Raw genomic sequence first — 21,050 nt, forward strand, 5'->3', positions numbered from 1 at the left:
CTTTGATTCTGCACCCTGTTTTCTACAATCACTGTAATAGAAAGGTATAATTAAATGCCATACAAAGGCCTGCTATCTGCTGGTCATCTGCGCCTTCCATACTATTCCTTTGTATGGTATTTAATTACACATTTCTAGTCCTGTGGGGCACCATTAGTATCCCAGTAGGGTCTAGAAAACTTAACTGAGGACCACATAAGGTGAGCCTTCATCTATCTGTTTTTGTTTTTTTTTCTCTCTCTACGTTCTTACATATTAACCCTATCAGTGCTCTTTTTTTTCTGGCTTTATTCCCTTCAGTTTGATACAAAACATTAAAAAAAATGAGTTTGTCTGTTTTAGCCTTGAATTTCCAGGGCAGAAACCTCAGAAGTAAGTAGCCTCATACATGGTAGAAAGCTGTCAGCTGATCGGTTGTTCAGCCAACAACTGTCTATCCTGAACCCTTTGTTCTCTACGAGAGAGCTGCTGTCAGGCTTTTCTGGCGGCGGCTTATTTCGCTGGGAATAAGAGGATTGTCAGTCTGAAATCGGATATGCAGGATCCATTCGGAAGGCCCCCATACCCGTTGGTTGGTCTAATGTGTATGGGGCCTATACCCTTGCAGCTGCCAGTCTTATTGGTCACCTCTTCTTACAGCAAAATCGTCTGTTTGCCTGGGGAGCTGGGATCCTGTTCATCTGATCTCACCAGAGACATATTTTGACTGAGGTTGTCACTAATCTGTGTGTGGACACTTTTGTAGGGTGTAATGTTATATATGTGTGTTTTTGCTTTTGGAAGTAAAGAATTTTTCCAACCTCGCAGGGTTCAGTTTCAAATCATGAAACTTATAAGTTTTTTACTAAGCCAAGACTATTGGCTTTAAAAGTCCTGGAAAATGCACAACATATACTGTAAATGTCTAATAATAACAGGTAAGTCCAAACTCCGGAGCCCACATCTATGAGGAGAGTTGGGATTCCATGCTCAGCAATTTCTGTAATTTCCCTACATTTGCCTCTCCATTAATTTTCTGCTCCAGCTCAGGGGACTCCCATTCTCCACATAGATGTTGTGCAGGAGGTTGGATCTGCATTTATCAAACATTTATGGCATATCCTGAATCTTTTCTGTATCTGACTACTTTGGCTGGGTGGATGACACAAGATCGATTCTTAAATGGGTATTCCCATCTGCAAGATCCTATCCCAATTTGTAGTAGGTGTAATAATAATAATATTCGCTAATACCTCCCATTAGAAATGTAGTATATGTTACGGGTCCGGGTGGTGGAACCTCTGTGCTTCGGTGCAAGGAGGGGCGTGACTAAGTGCCTACTCAGCCTGACCCAGGTCACACGGCGGCTTAGTTGACTCCGTGAACCAGGGAGGGACCGGGAAGGTGAACCAGATGCCACTCTGGGACCGACCTTGTGTGAGAGCAGGTGACTCCCACGGGTCAGATGACAGGAACTGACCGGTACAGAGGATGAGCACGGCAGGCAAGCTGGCGGGTGGTCCGGGTAGATAAGCAGGCAGGTACGGCTGATAGCCAGACAGGCTCTCCGGGTAGGCAAGCAGGCTTGTACGGCGGATAGCCAGACAGGTGCTCCGGGTAGGTAAGCTGGTGGGTACGACAAGTTACTTGGTAGGTGCTCCGGTTAGGCAAGCTGGCGGGCACGACAGGTTACTTGGAAGTTCTCCGGGTCGGCAGGCACGGCAGGTAACTGGCAGGTGCTCCGGGTCGGCAGGCTGGTGGGCACGGCAGGTAACTGGCAGGTGCTCCAGGTAGGCAGGCTGGCGGGCACAGCAGGTAACTGGCAGACTGGCAGGCAGAACTATTAGACACACTGGCGGGCTGGACTGTTAGACTGGAAGGCAGGACTGACAGGCAGCGGGGACTTTTTAGGACGGGGTGTGCTGCCCCTTTAAGAGGGAGGGAGCACGCGCCCTAAGCACAGTGCCTGGGAAGCTGCGCGCCACAGCAGCAGGGGAGCAGGAAGACGCTGGACCAGGACCGCGGCGGTGAGGGGAACGGCGTCTCTGCCCGGCAAGAGGCAGAGATGCCGATGCTACAGTATGCTACAGTATAGTTCTTCTGACTCACTATGTCGATTACCCCATGTGCTGGGCATTGCAGTAGGTTAGATATCCATAGTTATAACTAACTGTCACTATATGAGTGGTCGTAACCATGGATACCTAAGCTACCGCAATGCCCTGCCCATGGGGTAAGCGACAGCGAATCAGAAGAACTATACTACATTTCTAATTGGAGGTATTTGCGATTATTATTTATAAAATATTATACCGTCTTCATATTGGGATAGGATCTTGGAGATGTGAATACCTCCTTAATTACTCAGACTGCAATTAACATCCAACAAAGCTAAACCTGTCAGTCAATTCTGACGAATTAGGCAAACATTGGGGGAACCCAAGGTGTGAATATCTGTCATGCAGAGTGTGAGAAAGACTAAGTGCAACACGAAAAGATGAGGGGAACGAAGCCCAGACACTAGGGAAAGGGGGAGTGGAGACCTCCTAGACTGATCTAATAACACACTGCCTACCCTACCATCCCTATAGTGGTTCCACACCAATCGCCGAGCAGGAAACCTAAGCCCTGTATATCCCTAGAGCTAGGCCCTTGATAGGGGGGGGTGAGCACTGGTCAGTCCCCACTACAAACTAAAGACAACTAGGGAGACAAACAAAGGGGGAAAACTTAGCTTGAGCAGACACCTGAGAGAGAACGCCAATTGTCCTCCAAGGGCACCAGAGAAGAAGCTAGCCGACTGCTATAGCTGCAAGCCTTCACAAGGGAAAATGTGAATATCACCTTTTACTCCCTGAAGCAGACTGAGAGTTTATAAACACCCAGACCAGGGTGTGTCAATCAGAGCTGGAGGGAGGTTGCCACTGGGTCCAAGAGTGAGAAGGATTAATAAGACGTCTGTAATTCCAAACGCAATGACCTTCTGCAGCCAGATGCAGAGCGACTGTCTGTTACACCTGACTCACCCGTGACAATATAATTTTTTTATTATTATTTCCATTATATTATTTAAAGGGAGATTTACAAAGCTTTATGACTCTGTCATGGTGAAGAAAAGTTACAGATTATGGTGCAAATTGTGTGAAAATTCACATTTTACATTGTTATTGTTTAGCGGGTGAAATTGAAGCATCCTGCAAGTCATCAGTTATGTCAAAAATTGTTATAAATTATAGTGCAAATTTATGCCTTTTTTTGTATTGTTTTTTTTTGTGTGTGTGTGTGTGTGTGTGTGTGTGTGTGTGTGTGTGTGTGTGTGTGTGTGTGTGTGTTTTTGCTTATCATGATCTAAATGATTAATCTTTCAATTTACACACTGGCCACTGGGACTATTTTAAACTCCTACTTCCTGTCCTTGCAAGGTAATCCAGCCTCTGATGATGATGATGATGATGAAACTGCAGTGAAACATCATAGGCAGGATGACCATGATTGGCAGCACCTTAATTCCCAGGTGATAACACACTTTCAGCCAATCATAATATGTGATGTCACAGCTTCCCTCCCTTCACAATGACCTTTGCACACGCTCATTAGATGCTTCAATACTAAAGAAAAGCTCAGTCAGTTTATTGCTGCTAATGTACATGTATAAGTGTGGAAAAAAAAATTGCCAAAATTTTGACAAATACATTTTACACAAAAAGCTGAATTAAATATAAGGTGATTTTCTGATGACACCTTCTCTTTAATTGGCTCAGGAAACTTCAAGCTGCATGAAAACCGTTTTTAAGCATCGATCTTCCAAAGCATTTGCATGTTTCCAACCCGCTGTGTCGTCTTTACCCCCCTGGTGAAAAGCTGAGATATATACATTTCAGCCCACTCAGGACATTCTGTTCCTATGGGGAATGCAGAAGCAATGGGAACCACAACAATACTGTGGAAATGTGTGGGAGGTAGTGCGCATACGCCGCGTGCAGGTATAGTGGGGAATGTGATTTATAATATAATGTATATGATATCTGAATCTGGCATTGACCCTATTACAGGGTCGTCTCCCAACCAGCGCTGGTAAGTCAGAATTCTGCATCCTGTCCTTTGTGACATCTCCCTCTTCCATGTGACATGAACGTCCTATACGCCGACAATATATTTATTCCATATAATACGATTTGCCGTGAATGTGGAATCGCTGTTTATTTACCAACACACTAAATGTAAACATTCCGTCCCGCTGCCATGATGTTCAGCCTTTCTTCCTTGGGGGCTGGTGACCTGTGCGCCGCTTCCCCTTGCTTTCAGCCTCTCTCTCCGGTGACCTGTGCGCCGCTTCCCCTTGCTTTCAGCCTCTCTCTCTCCAGTGACCTGTGTGCTGCTTCCCCTTGCTTTCAGCCTCTCTCTCTCCAGTGACCTGTGTGCTGCTTCCCCTTGCTTTCAGCCTCTCTCTCCGGTGACCTGTGCGCCGCTTCCCATTGCTTTCAGCCTCTCTCTCTCCGGTGACCTGTGTGCTGCTTCCCCTTGCTTTCAGCCTCTCTCTCTCCAGTGACCTGTGTGCTGCTTCCCCTTGCTTTCAGCCTCTCTCTCCGGTGACCTGTGCGCCGCTTCCCATTGCTTTCAGCCTCTCTCTCTCCGGTGACCTGTGCGCCGCTTCCCCTTGCTTTCAGCCTCTCTCTCCGGTGACCTGTGCGCCGCTTCCCCTTGCTTTCAGCCTCTCTCTCTCCGGTGACCTGTGTGCTGCTTCCCCTTGCTTTCAGCCTCTCTCTCTCCGGTGACCTGTGCGCCGCTTCCCCTTGCTTTCAGCCTCTCTCTCTCCGGTGACCTGTGCGCCGCTTCCCATTGCTTTCAGCCTCTCTCTCCGGTGACCTGTGTGCTGCTTCCCCTTGCTTTCAGCCTCTCTCTCTCCGGTGACCTGTGTGCTGCTTCCCATTGCTTTCAGCCTCTCTCTCTCCGGTGACCTGTGCGCCGCTTCCCCTTGCTTTCAGCCTCTCTCTCTCCGGTGACCTGTGTGCTGCTTCCCCTTGCTTTCAGCCTCTCTCTCTCCGGTGACCTGTGCGCCGCTTCCCCTTGCTTTCAGCCTCTCTCTCTCCGGTGACCTGTGCGCCGCTTCCCATTGCTTTCAGCCTCTCTCTCCGGTGACCTGTGTGCTGCTTCCCCTTGCTTTCAGCCTCTCTCTCTCCGGTGACCTGTGTGCTGCTTCCCCTTGCTTTCAGCCTCTCTCTCCGGTGACCTGTGTGCTGCTTCCCCTTGCTTTCAGCCTCTCTCTCTCCGGTGACCTGTGCGCCGCTTCCCATTGCTTTCAGCCTCTCTCTCCGGTGACCTGTGTGCTGCTTCCCCTTGCTTTCAGCCTCTCTCTCTCCGGTGACCTGTGCGCCGCTTCCCATTGCTTTCAGCCTCTCTCTCCGGTGACCTGTGTGCTGCTTCCCCTTGCTTTCAGCCTCTCTCTCTCCGGTGACCTGTGTGCTGCTTCTCATTGCTTTCAGCCTCTCTCTCCGGTGACTTGTGCGCCGCTTCCCCTTGCTTTCAGCCTCTCTCTCTCCAGTGACCTGTGTGCTGCTTCCCCTTGCTTTCAGCCTCTCTCTCTCCGGTGACCTGTGTGCTGCTTCCCCTTGCTTTCAGCCTCTCTCTCTCCGGTGACCTGTGTGCTGCTTCCCCTTGCTTTCAGCCTCTCTCTCTCCGGTGACCTGTGTGCTGCTTCCCCTTGCTTTCAGCCTCTCTCTCTCCGGTGACCTGTGCGCCGCTTCCCATTGCTTTCAGCCTCTCTTTCCGGTGACCTGTGTGCTGCTTCCCCTTGCTTTCAGCCTCTCTCTCTCCGGTGACCTGTGTGCTGCTTCCCATTGCTTTCAGCCTCTCTCTCCGGTGACCTGTGCGCCGCTTCCCATTGCTTTCAGCCTCTCTCTCCGGTGACCTGTGTGCTGCTTCCCATTGCTTTCAGCCTCTCTCTCCGGTGACCTGTGTGCTGCTTCCCATTGCTTTCAGCCTCTCTCTCCGGTGACCTGTGTGCTGCTTCCCCTTGCTTTCAGCCTCTCTCTCCGGTGACCTGTGTGCTGCTTCCCCTTGCTTTCAGCCTCTCTCTCTCCGGTGACCTGTGTGCTGCTTCCCCTTGCTTTCAGCCTCTCTCTCTCCGGTGACCTGTGCGCCGCTTCCCCTTGCTTTCAGCCTCTCTCTCTCCGGTGACCTGTGCGCCGCTTCCCATTGCTTTCAGCCACTCTCTCCGACATCTTTGATGCCTGCTTGTCCATTGTAGTGTATTCCTTGCCTTTGTTCCCTGTCGCGCTGCCCCTCCACGTGTCCGGTATACAGTCTACGTAGCACATACGGCCCCTTTAAGCTCCCCTCATCCCACTCCTTTTTTTTATTTTCTGCTGATATCAATCTGACGAGCAGCTGGCTGTCTCTTTTGAGCCTGTCACTGTGACTGCCTTTCACTGGCTCCACAGCTGTCTGCGTGTCTCTTTCTATCACGCTCCCTCCCTTTCTCACTCAAGCTCTCATCCCCCCTTCCCTTTTCACACACAGTCTGTCTCTGTGCTCCAAATAGGTTTACCATATTGATAAAGGATTCTAATGAAAAATACATACGGCCGCCTGCATCACGGCTCCCTGGCACTATGCATTTTTCATAAGTGTCCTCTGTTTAAAGGAGCGGCTTCATAATAGAAGCTCGGTGTGCTCTGAATTCCAGCTAGGACTACAGGCGTCTTATTGGCCCCAGTGGGAAAGGGAAGAAACGGCATTGCTGATTGTTGCAGGAGTTGGGATATCTGGGGAACTCATCCTGAGCTCAGCAGAGCGTCCAACAATGTGTAACCCCTTATGTAATCGCATGTCTAATTAATGTCGGAGAATTTCTACAAGAAGTGCCAACAGTGCGGGACTCCTACCACAACGATCAGTGATCAGTTACTGATCAGACAGAACAGTAAAACCACCGTCCTAGTATTGTGTACGTCCCCATTCTGCCAGCTTGGACATATCCAGGTATGGACTCCGCAGCACCTCATGAGGCATCAGGCCCTGTATGTCTTGTCAGCTGTGAGGTGCAGCCTCCAACAATCAGATTTGCCTTTCCACAGATGCTCGATCGGATTGAGATTTGGGGAATTTTAAGGAAATGTCTTCACCTTGACCCCTGTCATGTTCCTTAATTTTTGCAATGTGGCAGGGGCTGAAAAAGGGCACTGCCAGTAGGGAATACCATTGCCATGGTCGGGCAGGTGGTCAAAGTAACCTCCCAATGAATGTCAGGACCCAAGGGTTCCCTTTCCCAGAGCATCACACTGCCACTGTCATTGTGCCATCTATCCCCCGAGCAAGCGAGACACAGATGCACCCAGCCATCCACATGTTAAATCACCACTCAAGCGTTTTGTTTTTTTCAGTGCTGGAGTGACGCTTTAAATGTAAGCCCCCTACCCCTGGTCATATACTCACCTTCCAGCGTCTTCATCGTTTTTCAGTGCCTCTTCAGTCCCGTGGCGCCATCTTGTGACCGCAGCTTCTCACTGGCTGGAAGTCAGAAGCTTCGCCACAAGCTCTCAATACAAGTCTATGAGAGCCAGAACGAGGCCAGGGCGAGACTTGTATTGAAAAGTGACCTCCGCGCAGCTCCGTGACACACTAGAGCTGACGGCAGGTCATTTTTCGCCGAAGACCAACACCAGCAACGCTGGAAAAGTATTAAGGCGGCAGCAGGTGAGTATGAGACGGGGCAGGGGACTAACCTTTAAAGCACCACTCCAGTGGTGCAAAAAAAACAAAAAAAAACGCTGGAGTGGTGCTTTAAAGAAAGCGTGAGTCATCAGATCACGCCACCTTCTCCCATTGCTCCATGGGCACATTTTTATAATACACATAATAATATATACGCAAATATGTATACACACAGTCATGAGAATAATTAAGTACACCCTCTTTGAATTCTACAGTTTTCTGTATCAGGACTTAATAATAAAACATATGGTCCCTAGAAAGTCTTAAAATTAGCTAAATGCAACTTATATGAACAACACAAGACAAATTATGCCTCGTCATTATTTAACCAAAAGTAGTACAAAATGCTGAAGAAGTGTGTGAAAAATTAAGTACACCCCATGAATCAATACCTTGTAGAATCACCCTTAGCAGCAGAGAGATGTATGACTTTAATAATCTCACATCTTTCTAGAGGAATCTTGGCCCACTCTTCTTTATAGTGTTTCTTAAAGGGAACCTGTCAGCTCGAGAAAAGCTATTTACCTGCAGACATAAGGGTAATCTCCAGGTAAATGGCATTTATGCCCTGTGTAGCCAGCTCACTGGAAGGTCGGCTGTAGGGAGAAAATAAAGTTCTTGCTTCCAGTCATCAGGGAGGTGCAGGGAGCGGTTATAGTCACCAATTACTGCAGAGTGAGCGCAGATGTAATCACTCCCCTGTACTTTGACAGCCAGATCTACACACACACACACACACACACACGCTGCATACATATGCTGCAGAGCAGACTGTCAATCAAACTGCTGGGGAGTCGATACAGCCCGTTCCCTGAATAGTAAGTGATAACTGTAATCTCTCCCTGAACTTCCCTGATGACTGGAAGCGAATGGAGAATAGAACTTCATTTTCTCCATATATCCGCTACTCCAGTAAGTCGTCTGCACAGGGTTTAAACGCCAAATTACTACTATATCTGCAGGAAAATGGCATTTCTTTAGGTTATAGCTTCCCTTTAAGTTCTTGTGGGAATTAGTTTCTGCACAGCTCTTTTGAGGTCCCGCCAGAGCATGTGACTTAGGTTGACGTTTGGACTTTAACTGAGCCAATGCAACATCTTGTTCTTTTCTTTTGTAGCCATTTTGATGTAGATTTGCTTGTGTGTGTAGGGTCATTGTCTTGTTGCAAGTCCCAGTGTTGGCCAAGCTTTAGCTTTTGGGTAGATGGCCTCATATTTGATGCACAGAGGAGTATGTGGACGACTTAATGACTGCAAGGCGTCCAGGGCCTGTGGCTGCAAAACAAGCCTAAATCATCTCTCCTCAACCACTGTGCTTGGTTTTCTTCATACGTGGTGTGGCACAGAGCATTATGGCCAGACATCTTCACTTTGGTCATGTCTGTCCAAACAATGTAGTTTCAGAAGTCTTTTGGTTTGTTAAGATGCAGCTTTGCAAATTTTAGCGTGCTGCCATGTTCTTTTTAGAAATAAGAGGCTTTCTCCCAGTAACCTTTCCAAACAAGCCATACTTTTTCAGCCTTTTTCTAATTGTACTGTGATGACCTTGATCATTTAACATGCTGAGGACTTTAGAGTCTGAGCTGTAGCTCTTGTTTTTTTTTTGTTTTTTTTTAAATTTCTCTAAGCAGTCGCACAGTTAAACCTTGGGGTGAATTTACTGTCATGTCCACTCCTGAGAAGTATGTCAGCTGTCTCAAATGTCTTCCACTTGTGAATAATCTTTCTTGCTGTAGAATGATAGACTCCAAATTGTTTGGAATTGGCCTCGTAACCCTTCCCAGATTTATGGGCAACAACAGTTGCATCTATAGGATCATTGCTGATGCATTTCCTCCTTGCCATTGAGTTAAAGGGGTTGTCCTCTATCTGTATAACCCCTTCTTGATCTGAATGTTTTAGACCTATAAAATAAAAACACTTATACTCCCCTACTGTGCCGGTGCCATTCCAGCGGTGTCTGCACTCGCGGTGTCGGCACTCACGAGACAGTGACACCAGCTCTGATTGGGCGCCGGGGTCACATGTCATGTCAACAGCACGAGATCCCCGGGAACGCGAGTGCCAACACCACTGGAACGGTGCTGACACGGGAGGTGAGTATAAGTGTTTTTACTTTATTGACACCATACATTCAGATCAAGAAGGGGTTGTCCTAGTAGTGGACAACCCCTTTAACATACGCCTGAATGATCTAGACCAGCAAAATGCCAAAACTTCTGCTTTTATAGTAGCGGTAACACTGGCTGACGAACAGTTAATCAAGGGCATCTGTCTGCTACTTACCCTCTTAATTCATATGGAAACTACTGGTGTACTTAATTATTCACACATTGCTTCTTCATTTTGGCCTAGTTTTTGTTAAATTAAATTAGTGTAATTTGTCATGTGTTGCTGTTCATCTGAGGTCGTATTCACTAGCTTTTACGCCTTTTAATGGCCGGTTGTTTTCGTTATTGTCCTGATATGTAAAACCATAGAATTCAAGGCGGGTGTACTTAGATTTCCTCACGACTGTACATTTATGTGGCTTCTCACTTGTTTTCGTCAGATTTCCAATTGAATAGTTGAAATTGTTGCATTGACTTCTAGATTTAGCATGTTTGGCTGTAAGCTGAATCCCGCCTGCATATACCATGGCACTGCAGTTATCTTTATCCTTCTTCCCACCTTTGGGATTTTGACGTAACTGCTGTATTTGTATCATCTTTTACCTATCTCACCATATTAAACATGGTGGACCCTTCACATATCTACTTCTTTAACATTCACCAATCTACCGCACTCTTCTGTAGCTATTGTTGGCTTTCATTTATTTTTCCGTATTGTCTTGTATTTAAAAGAAAAGCTGAATAAGAAGCCTTCCCGATAACGGCCCTATGGAGTCTGCACTTCTTCTTTCCTGCAGCCTTTCGACATACATGTCAGCTGAATTCAAGCTTTTCCTTTAAGAACCTGGCACCATGACCTCTTGGGAGGTGCTGCATGGTGCGCCTGCTAAAGAACATGCATTGCAGGCCCTTACTAGGCAACGACTGTGTATACGCCTTGCATCTTATTGCTGTAGTGCTGGGATTCTTGTGTTAATATCTCCTTGCTTATAATGCTGCTGACTGTCTCCCTGGCTGCTGTCCACGCTCTCCCAGCTGCCTCTTCCACACGTCTTCCTTCATTGCCAGTGGGGCTGCCTCCTCCCTGTCCTGCTCTAGGCTTCCTATCGGGTTATCTAAGGGGAGCCTGCTTTTGCCAGTCTCCTGATTCCTCCCTATCATACCCGAATAGTAGGAGACAGCCGCAGAAAATTAACACTATCAATTCCAGATTCTCCCACACGACCAGTTTCCCTTCTGTTGGTTGCTATGGTTTGGTGTTGTCGCGCGGTCACAGACTGATCACCACTAGGTGGCAGCAGGGAGGCCTTTAGGCTGCAGCCTTTTCTGCCATTTCCAGCCGGCGGCTTTTATTCTAGTCTCTGATTCCAGGAGTCAGACCTGCAAGTTAAAGCTTGTGGGGTTCCTGCAAAATGTCTTTGCTAAAGAGCAGCTTGAGATTTACTTAGTTCATTATAGACGTCCGTGCTTTTCTGTATCCAAAACCATTGACGTGTCCGCAGGATGTTCTCGCTTTAGGATATAGCAAGGGGTGCACTATATTTTTTTTTTTAAGGGGGGGGGGGTTGAGGATCACAAAATCAGATTGTGCTACAGTAGGCAGCCATCCTTTCATTCTGAGACAACCAATATCACAGATAGAACGTTATTTATTTTTTCAATCATTTCAGCACATAAAGACCATGGTGCGTAGGAAAACTTGACTGCTGCATCAACCATGGAGACACATGGTTCTGCATGGGAGCTGTAAGCACAAAATGCTAGCTTATTGTTAAGACTGTTTGCAAAATTGTCTTTTTTTTTATTTTCCTATGGAGTGAGCAATAAAAATCCGTTTCTGAAGCGCTCCCAGACTAGAATGTATCAAAGGGATGCACCCCGAGGAGTTCAAGTCAACATGGCGGTCCTTCCGACATGTCTTAGTACATACCTATATTCCAATGAAATAACAATGCTGGAGGAACTATTGGAAGTCTGAATTGTACAATTCCTCTGTTATTCTCCTGGCAATGTATGAATAAATGATTAACTGGACATTACCATTTCCTTGTCAGTAGATTTTGTCTTTACCCAGTCTTGGGCTTCACACATCTGAGTGCACACCGTGATGTACGGACTGGTCATGGGTCTCATCACCCGACCTTAGCTGCCTCGTGTATGCCTGTGAGGTTCAGGAAGCCCACGTCCAGGCCGTATAGCACAGTCTGTACTCGGGCTGTGATACACTGATGTGTTGCACCGCCTTTACACAATCGTCACTATTTGTGTCGGGATGAACTGTGCAGGGATATGTCCAGTTGACAAGGGGAAAGTAATTCAGTATTATTTGAACAAAATGCAATTTCCAGGAGGAATAGCACGGCAAAGAGCTGTAAAAAATGAGGCTCCATAATTATTATCTTGCAAAATAAATCATTTACTAAAACAGACTTATCATGAGTGGTGACAAGTCTGGTTCTAACCCCTTGAAGGTGGGGAACGCAGGTCCCTAGTCAATTTTTAGTGAGGACAAGATGGGGTATACAACCACATCTGCCTCTGATGAATGCCCCATTTACAGTAGAGAAAAATGAATATCTATTCGTACAGTAGTGTGTGTGTGTGTATGTATGTGTATATATATATTATATTATATTATATATGCACACATACATACACACAGACTGTCATGGCCAAAAGTGCGGGCACCCTTGAAATCGTTCCAGAAAATGAAGTATTTCTCCCAGAAAATTATTGCAATTACATATGTTTTGTTATATACTAGAAAAAAAAAGGCCATTTGGACATAATTTCACACAAAACCCCAAAAATGGACCGGACAAAATTGATTCTTGGCACCTTTCCAAAATTGTGGGTAAACAAGTTTGTTCCAAGTATGTGATGCTTGTTCAAACTCACCTGTGGCAAGTAACAGGTGTGGGCAATATGAAAATCACACCTGAAACCAGACAAATGGGGAGAAGTTAACTCAATGTTTACATTGTGTGTCTGTGTGTGCCACACTAAGGATGGAGAACAGAAAGAGAACTGTCTGAGGACTTGAGAGACAAAATTATTGAAAAATATTAACAATTTCAAGGTTACAAGTTAATCTTCAGAGATCTTTATGGTCCTTTGTCCACCGTGCGCAATATAATCAAGCAATTTTTAAAACCCATGGCACTGTAGCTAATCTCCCTGGGCGTGGACGGCAGAGAAAATTGATGAGAAGTTGAAATGCAGGATGGTGGTGGATAATCAGCCTCAATCAGTTTCCAAAGAAATTCAAGCTGTCCTGCAGGATCAGGATGCATCAGTGTCAGTACGAACTATCCATCGATATTTGAATGAAATGAAACACTATGGCAGGAGACCCAGGAGGACCCCACTGCTGACACAGAGACATTAAAAAAGCTGGACTGCAGTTTGCCAAAATGTATGTGAGAAAGCCAAAATCCTACTGGGAAAGCGTTTTGTGGACAGATGAGACCAAGATAGAGCTTTCTACTGTTTACCAAAAATGGAATGAGGCCTACAAGGAAAAGAACACAGTACCTACAGTCAAATATGGTGGAGGTTCAAAGATGTTTCGGGGTTGTATTGCTGCCACTGGCACTGGTTGCCTTGACTGTGTGCAAGGCATCATGAAATCTGAAGATTACGAAGGATTTTGGATCACAATGTAGTGCCAAATGTCAGAAAACTGGGTTTACGTCCTAGGTCATGAGTCTTCCAGCAGGACAATGACCCCAAATATACTTCAAGAAGCACCCAGAAATGGATGGAAACAAAGCACTGGAGAGTTCTGAAGTGGCAGCAATGAGTCTGGAACTAAATCCCATTGAACCTGTGGAGAGCTCTCAAAAAGTTGCTGTTGGGAGAAGACGTCTTCAAATATGAGAGACCTGGAGCAGTTTGCAAAAGAAGAGTGGTTCAAAATTCCAGCTGAGAGGTGGAAGAAGCTTGTTGTTGATTTTAGGAAGCGATTGATTGCAGTTATTTATTCCAAAGGGTGTCTAACCAAATATTAAGTTGAGGGTGCCAACTATTTTGTCCGGCCCATTTTGGGGTTTTGTGGGAAATTATGTCCATTTTGCTCTTTTGTTTTCTCTGTTTTTTTGTGTTGTTTCAATATACACAAAGGAAATACACATGTTTTGTTATACACATATCTAATTGCAATAATTTCCTGGGAGAAATACTTAATTTCCTGTAACCATTTCAAGGAAGCCAACTCTTTTGGCCATACTGTACATACGCTAACCTAAGGTTGCACTACATTTTTTGGTTTGAGGACTATCAGATTGTGCTACTTTTGGCTGCCATCCCTTCATTTTGATATAACCGACATTATATAGGGGACACCTATGACTCCAAATCCAGGCCTCCATTGGTTAATACATTTGATTTCCATTAATGATTTTTGTGTGATTTTGTTGTCAGCACATTCAACTTTGTACAGAGCAAAGTATTCAATGAGAATATTTCATTCATTCAGATCTAGGATGTGTTATTTGAGTGTTCCCCTTATTTTTTTTGAGCAGTGTGTGTATATATTATATATTTATATATGTCACAATCTTTATTGCCTTTTTAAAAATTAGAAATTTTCCACTTTCTTGACACTTGTCACTGGGGCTTTTTTAGACTCTAGCTTCCAGTTGCTTCAGGAAACTATACATTTGCTTAGCCAATAATGGTCAGACCACAAACCCCCTATCTTTTGTTTTTTTTTTTAATTGAAGCATCTAATGAGCGTGTACAAAGTTCATTGTGAAGAGAGGGGGAGCACGGTCAGATGTGATTGGTGGATTTTGTGTTATCAGCGCTGTATATATAGGTGTTACCTGTCATTATAATCCTGACTCTGATGATAAGGAGCCTGCTGAATACGCTCCCTGAAAGGATAGGAAGTATGCGTCTTGGATAGACCTAGTGGTGAGTGTGAAAGATTACTTTTTTTTTTTTAAATAAAGATCGTGATATTTAAAAAAAAAAAAACATGTTGGTATTTTTTTTAAGTACATGGCATGCAAAACCCTGATTTAAATTATAGGTAATTTTCGGATGACACATTCCCTTTGAGATCGACATTGAATGCTGGAAACGTCTCCTATTTGAGGCCTGCTTGTTGTTCAGGAATCTTACTGCAAGTCTTCTCCCCGGTGTGTCGCTCCCCAGTCCACGAGGTGTGATACATTGCTTCTTCACCTGCATTTATAGGTTTGGTTATAACATTTTAGCCGTCTGGTTGAGGAAATGATTAACCAAAAAGCTCTGTACAGGTTCATGGGCGTGAATACCCTCTGCAGGTTGGTAGATCTCGTCTGGCCCCATCCTCGTGGCTGCGTTCAGCTACATTTTGTGTAAAGCTTTGTTAAAATGCCGCTGTGCATGCCTCGTTCTTGCACCGTGCCCTCGCCACGCACCTCGCCCTCCCTTTATAGATGCTGTGCCTCTGAATGAATGCTGATTACTCCCTTTTTTCCCCACTAATGTGCAGCGCTCCATAGATTTCACGCTATTTGAGCAGACTGGATTATTTAATAGATCTCTTAGATAGATGTTGCAGCCCCTATCGCTGCCTCTGGAGTAAGTGGAGGAGTCCGCTGATCTCCATTGTTTTTCAGCTGCCTCAGCTGTTCTGTATCAGCCAATAAACCCACATTGAAAATTAATGAAGGGCCACGTCTCATGTTTGGCATGATGGCTCCTGATATGGGCAGATAGGGATCAGGCTACAGATGCATGGGATGACTTCATTCCAGAGACACATCTGATACTTTAGCAGATTTCACTCTACTCCCGTTATTCACCGCAGCGAGGTGGAGGATGAGCAGATCCATGTAGGATGGATACAATATTGATTCTAATGCCGGTTAATGGTGAATGCAGATAGTGTGATGTCACCATTTAACCGCTTCTTGGGAATCCAATTTCACATTGTAAACCTTGTAGCAAACTGCTTTTTGACTTGACGAAAATGACCCATTTAGTGATTATTGGGGTGTATCACTTTGCTTAGATTTGTGCTGTTAATTAAGGTGGCCATAAATCTTGGGATATATTAAGATAATGCTATTGACTTGTCCTTCTCTGCTGCAACAGCCCCACAAAAAGCAGTTTTTCCAAGGTCGCAGCAAAACTGCAGAATTTTGCATCATGGTAAAAAAAAAAAAGTGACTTGACCAGACAGTCTGAATATACACTTAGTAGCCGTATTCCTATCTCCAATATCCTATCCCAATATGTAATAGGTATAATAATATTAGCAATTAGCTCCAATTAGAAATGTAGAATGGTTCTTCTGCTTCACTATGTCGCTTACCGCATGCGCAGGGCATTGTAGTAGCTTTGGTATCCATGGTTACGCCCACTAAAAGCTAACAGTCACTATATGAGCGGTTGTAACCATAGATACCTAAGCTGCAACTGCAATGCCCTGCACACAGGGTAAGCGACATAGCGAATCAGAAGAACTATACTGCATGTCTAATTGGAGGTATTTGCTAATATTATTATTACACCTACTAAATATTGGGATAGGATCCTGGAGATGGGAATGCCCCTTTTAATGTTGCCGTTGTCCAAATGCATTCTTGCCAAACAGCTATTCTTTATGAACCCCGCCACCCCACTCCCGCCATACATGCGCATGCTCAAATTGGCATAGTGTGCATTTTCTCTCAGTGGGAAGAAGGAGGTAAGATGCCACCAAGCACCTCTACTCTTACGGGAGCTGAGCTCTTTGATCACTCTTTTTGCTAACACCAGGACTATCCCCCGTAGACTGTAGTTAGTCGGCCGGTTCATGTTTACCTGATTGTGTGTGTGTGTGTGTATAGGCTCCTTGTGATGAACCTGTAGCCGCCATCTTGGTAATGGTAAATCATATCCAGGGATGGCCACACTTCAGCAGCCCCCACCCTTGGGACCTTCTGTTAAAACGTCAACTAGATATTTTCCCCCCATCCAGGCTCCTGTAAGATAAGAAGCCTACTTAACACTTGAATGCTAGGAGCTTCAAAGACTTCGAGAGGAAACACAGCCAGCAGGGGGGGGTGCTTCGTCTATCTGTACCTGACCATTTGTCCCATAGGACTAGTTTCTTTGTCTGTCACAAGCATGGAGGCATAAGATATAGAAACATGAAAAGTACACGCATGTTGCATGGGATGGGCCAATAAAAAAATATCACGGCGTCCCGGAGCCATTGCGCACACAAGCCTCCGCGGTAGACGTTTGTACGTGCTCTGGAAGCCAAGATATAGCGCGGAGCCATTCCTGAGGACCGTATGGTATCATAATTGATATCAAAGGGTCGGTTACGGCGGCCCGAATCCATGGGAACCCCTGGGGGTATCATGAGACCATCCCAGAAGAAGTTATTGGGTTCCATAGAATTTGGGCTTCTGATCGAAGTTAGACCTGAGGGTGGAGACTGAGCCAGCTGACCTCACCAGCAGTGGGCGGGACGGGGCAGGTAAGATAGCAGGACAGACAAGAGACAAGTCAGTCTTGACCCAAGAGTGGTGTGCTGAACATCTGAGCACCAGCTGAGGCCACCAAGGGGAGGAGCAGTTTGACCATGCGGTGGTAGGCCTCAGCCTGTAACAAAGAACCGTGCCTGCGATCGCAGAATCCTCTCCCTGCGTCACAAGAAAATCAAGAAACCGGTAACTGATATGCTGTGGTGATTCTGTGTGTTGTATTCCATTGTTGTATAGTTTAGCCTGACCTTATACCTGTGTATATTTAGTTGTATATCGTGTATCTAGTGTATTATTATAATCAATTACCTCAAGTAATTGTGGGCCTGCCTTTTATTCTGCATAACGAACGCACGTCCGTGTGAGCTCGGCTCAAGCCAAAAACGCTACCCAGGGTTGGTTCCTGACCCGATATAGGCCCATTCACGGACTGGGCGTATATCTAAAATAGGGACTGGTGGCAGCATACCAACTGGGGATTGGGGAAGGCTGGTAGTGACGGTCGGAGGTTCAGATATATATATTCCTGGCGCGGCCAAGGAAGATATATATACCGCCCTCACTACAGAGGGCCCCGATACCCAGTAGGTTACAGGACAGTCTCTCTGGCGACCGCTTATCCTAGGTGCAGTTCCTTGACTGACCTGAGGCTAAGAGGGCGCTAGCGAGTTGTGCTGTTTAGTGACGTTGAAGGGATAACACACTACCGTGTTCCCTGCGCTGGTTGCAGCTTCCTGGCACTACTTTCTCTAGGTGCAGTACCTTGACTGACCTGAGAGGTAAGGGGGCGCCAGAGAGCTGCACCCACCGGCCGGCTTTCATCACATTGGTGGCAGAGCGGTGGGATTGCAGAATAATAGTGTTGTGGGACCCCTACTCCCAGGCACTAAAGACTGCCAGTGGTAACTTCCACTGCTGGAGTCTTAAGGTCAGCCCAACATTAGACGGTCAGGCTAAAAGTATAACAAGGTGTGTGCAAACTCAGGGTTGCAGCGGTGTCGGTTACCAAGATGGCAGACGGCACCAGGAGCAAGACCCTGCAGGAGGCTAATGCTACGGTCCGTGTGGCAGGAGGGGAGGACATTGTTACTCATGGCGAGGAGGAGTCCAGCCCGGGCACCTCAGGGAGCCAGTCCCCAGTATACGGTCCCGCAGTGGGCTGCCCACCACCTACCCAGCCCAGCCTGTCCAGATCACAAGCCCTTTTACAAGCGGCTATGGCAAGTCTCCAGTCTCATGGCGATGCCGTCTACAAAACCCTCCTGGCAGCATCAGAGAAGGCAGCGGAGGAAGAGCGCCGGGAGGCTGCGGAGCGTGAAGCTGCAGAGCGTGCAGAGCGAGCTGCGGAGCGCCAGCACCAACTGGACCTGGCCCAGCGGGGGCTTCCGCTAGAGCAACCAACCCATCAGGAGACCAAGTCGTCCAAAGTCCGAGCTGAGGACTTCCCTCTACTGGAGAAGGATGGGGACCTGGACTCCTTTCTGGTGGCATTTGAACGGACCTGTCTTCAGCACCATCTGGCCCGGGATCAGTGGGCCAGATACCTGACCCCCCGTTTGAGGGGTAAGTCCCTGGATGCCTTGGGGGACTTACCTGCCGGGGAGGTACAGAACTACGACTGCATCAAGCGGGCCCTGATCCGGCAGTACAACCTCACTCCCGAGTCGTACCGCCAGAAGTTCCGGAGCCTGCTGCGTGGCCCCAAGGACACCTGGACCGATCATATGCGGGCGCTGTTGAGAGCCGCAGAGCACTGGACCTCGGGTCTAGCGCTTACTACCCGCCAGGAGGTCCAGGAACTGTTCGTCACGGAGCAGTTCTTGTGGAACTGCCCAGAGGACCTCCGACAGTTCCTCCGTGACCGAAAACCAACAGGGGCTTCTGCTACAGCCGCCCTGGCAGACGAGTATGCCAATAACAGGGCGCCTGAGCTGAAGAAGTCTGCCAGCAGCACCTGGAGAGGGGGTAAGCCCAGTCATGCCCCTGTTTCCCCGGGCCCTAGAACACAAGGGGTGTATCCCCCTGTTGCCCTCTCCAGGCAAGGACCAGACGTAAGACGTTGTCATCTATGCAACAAACCAGGACACTTTAGGGCTGAGTGTCCCCAGCGCCAAAAGACCCCATCCCAGTCCCAGAGAGCGCCCAATGTTTTGTGTGTGGGAGGGGGTGGTGGTAGGTCCCTGGACAACATCCAACCCGTCACCATAGGCCGTTCTGCGGTCATGGGACTGCGGGACACGGGCGCTGAACGAACACTGGTACGGCCTGAGGTGGTGTCCCCCCAGGACTTGGTACCAGGAAAGACTCTTTCCGTCTCCGGGGTTGGAGGCGTGGAGCCGGCACTTCCCGTTGCCATGGTGTATTTGGACTGGGGTGCCGGAAGGGGGATGCGGGAGGTGGGAGTAACGCCAAATATTCCCGCAAATGTTTTATTAGGGACCGACTTGGGGCGTCTAGTATCGCAGTATGTACCCTCTGAACCCCCAAGTTCGGCCCCCCAAGAGTGTATTGATTTGTCTGCTGCTAATGCCAACCATGTTGTATGTAGTGTGCGTCCTGCTGAGGAGGAGGGAGTGAAACCTGAGGGTAACACCTGCACAGACACAACACAAACAGGGTTAGTGAAAGCAGGTGGGGAGTGTGGGGATGCCCGCAGAGGTGCTCAGCCGGCGTGCCGTGACCTCTTGTCCTCCGGTGAGGGAGGGGGCGGGCAGGATTCTGTAGAGGGAAGCTCAGGGATGGAGAGGGGGGCAGCTACCGGCAGTGTAGGGCTCCCAGGGGTATCCAGGCTGCTGAGTATAGGCCCACTGCAGGGGGAGGAACAGGCCATGGGAGGTGGGGGTGTCCCAAGAGAGGAGCCGCCAGGTAAGACCCCAGGGCAGGAGTTCCCCACATCCGAGATGTCCAAAGGCCTAGGAAGCCTGCCTGATCGGGCGGCTTGGTCAGAAACAGAGGGGAAGCGGGCACTACCCACGGTCACAGCGGTCATAGCCGCTGTCACCAGGAGTGGGAGCGCCGGAGCCCAAGGAGCCTTGCAGAGGTCCGACGGCTTCCCCACTTCTGACCAAGTGTCTGCCGGGTCAGACAGCGGCCAGGTGACATGCCCGGAGGGGCTGACGGAGGATGTGGCAGTTTCGTCGATTCTGGCCACATCAAGTCAGGAATTTCAGGCTGCGTTGGAAGCAGACGACAACCTGAAAGCTCTCAAGGAACAGGCGGCACAGCCTCCCATGGAGTCAGACTGCGAGCGTGTGGTCTGGGACCAGGGACGGCTGTACCGGGTAACGGTCCAGCAGGGTTCACCGGAGGCGTGGCCCAGGGACCGACAGTTAGTGGTACCCTATCCGTTCAGGGCGGAATTGTTGCGGATCGCACACGAGATTCCGATGGCCGGACACCTAGGGATCGCTAAAACCAAGGCCAGGATAGCTCAGCATTTCTACTGGCCTGGGATGGGAGCCGCGGTGGGTGCCTACTGCCGTTCGTGTGACACCTGTCAGAGGGTGGGGAAGGCGGGGCCGCGCCCCAAAGCCCCACTGGTAACTCTGCCAATCATCGAAGAGCCTTTCTCGAGGGTCGCTGTGGATCTTATTGGACCTCTGTCCACTCCCAGCCACTCCGGGAAATGCTTCATACTCACGGTAGTGGACTATGCCACCCGGTACCCGGAAGCGGTAGCTTTGTCGTCCATTCGGGCCGACAAGGTGGCTACCGCCTTACTGGAGATCTTCTCCAGAGTGGGTTTCCCCCAAGAAATGCTCACCGACCGAGGGACCCAG

The 21,050-nt window shown here is 47.9% G+C and overlaps 1 protein-coding gene across 1 annotated transcript in view; it reads left to right on the top strand.

The window, feature by feature from the left end:
- The window catches only part of ARL3 (ARF like GTPase 3), a 69,210-nt gene that overhangs the window by 37,088 nt on the left and 11,072 nt on the right, over positions 1 to 21,050 (top strand). The gene's annotated exons all lie outside the window — the stretch shown is intronic.

Source organism: Phyllobates terribilis, unplaced genomic scaffold (genome assembly GCF_046119375.1).
Source record: "Phyllobates terribilis strain yellow unplaced genomic scaffold, ASM4611937v1 Scaffold_5__5_contigs__length_657084704, whole genome shotgun sequence".
Taxonomy (NCBI): Eukaryota; Metazoa; Chordata; class Amphibia; order Anura; family Dendrobatidae; genus Phyllobates; species Phyllobates terribilis.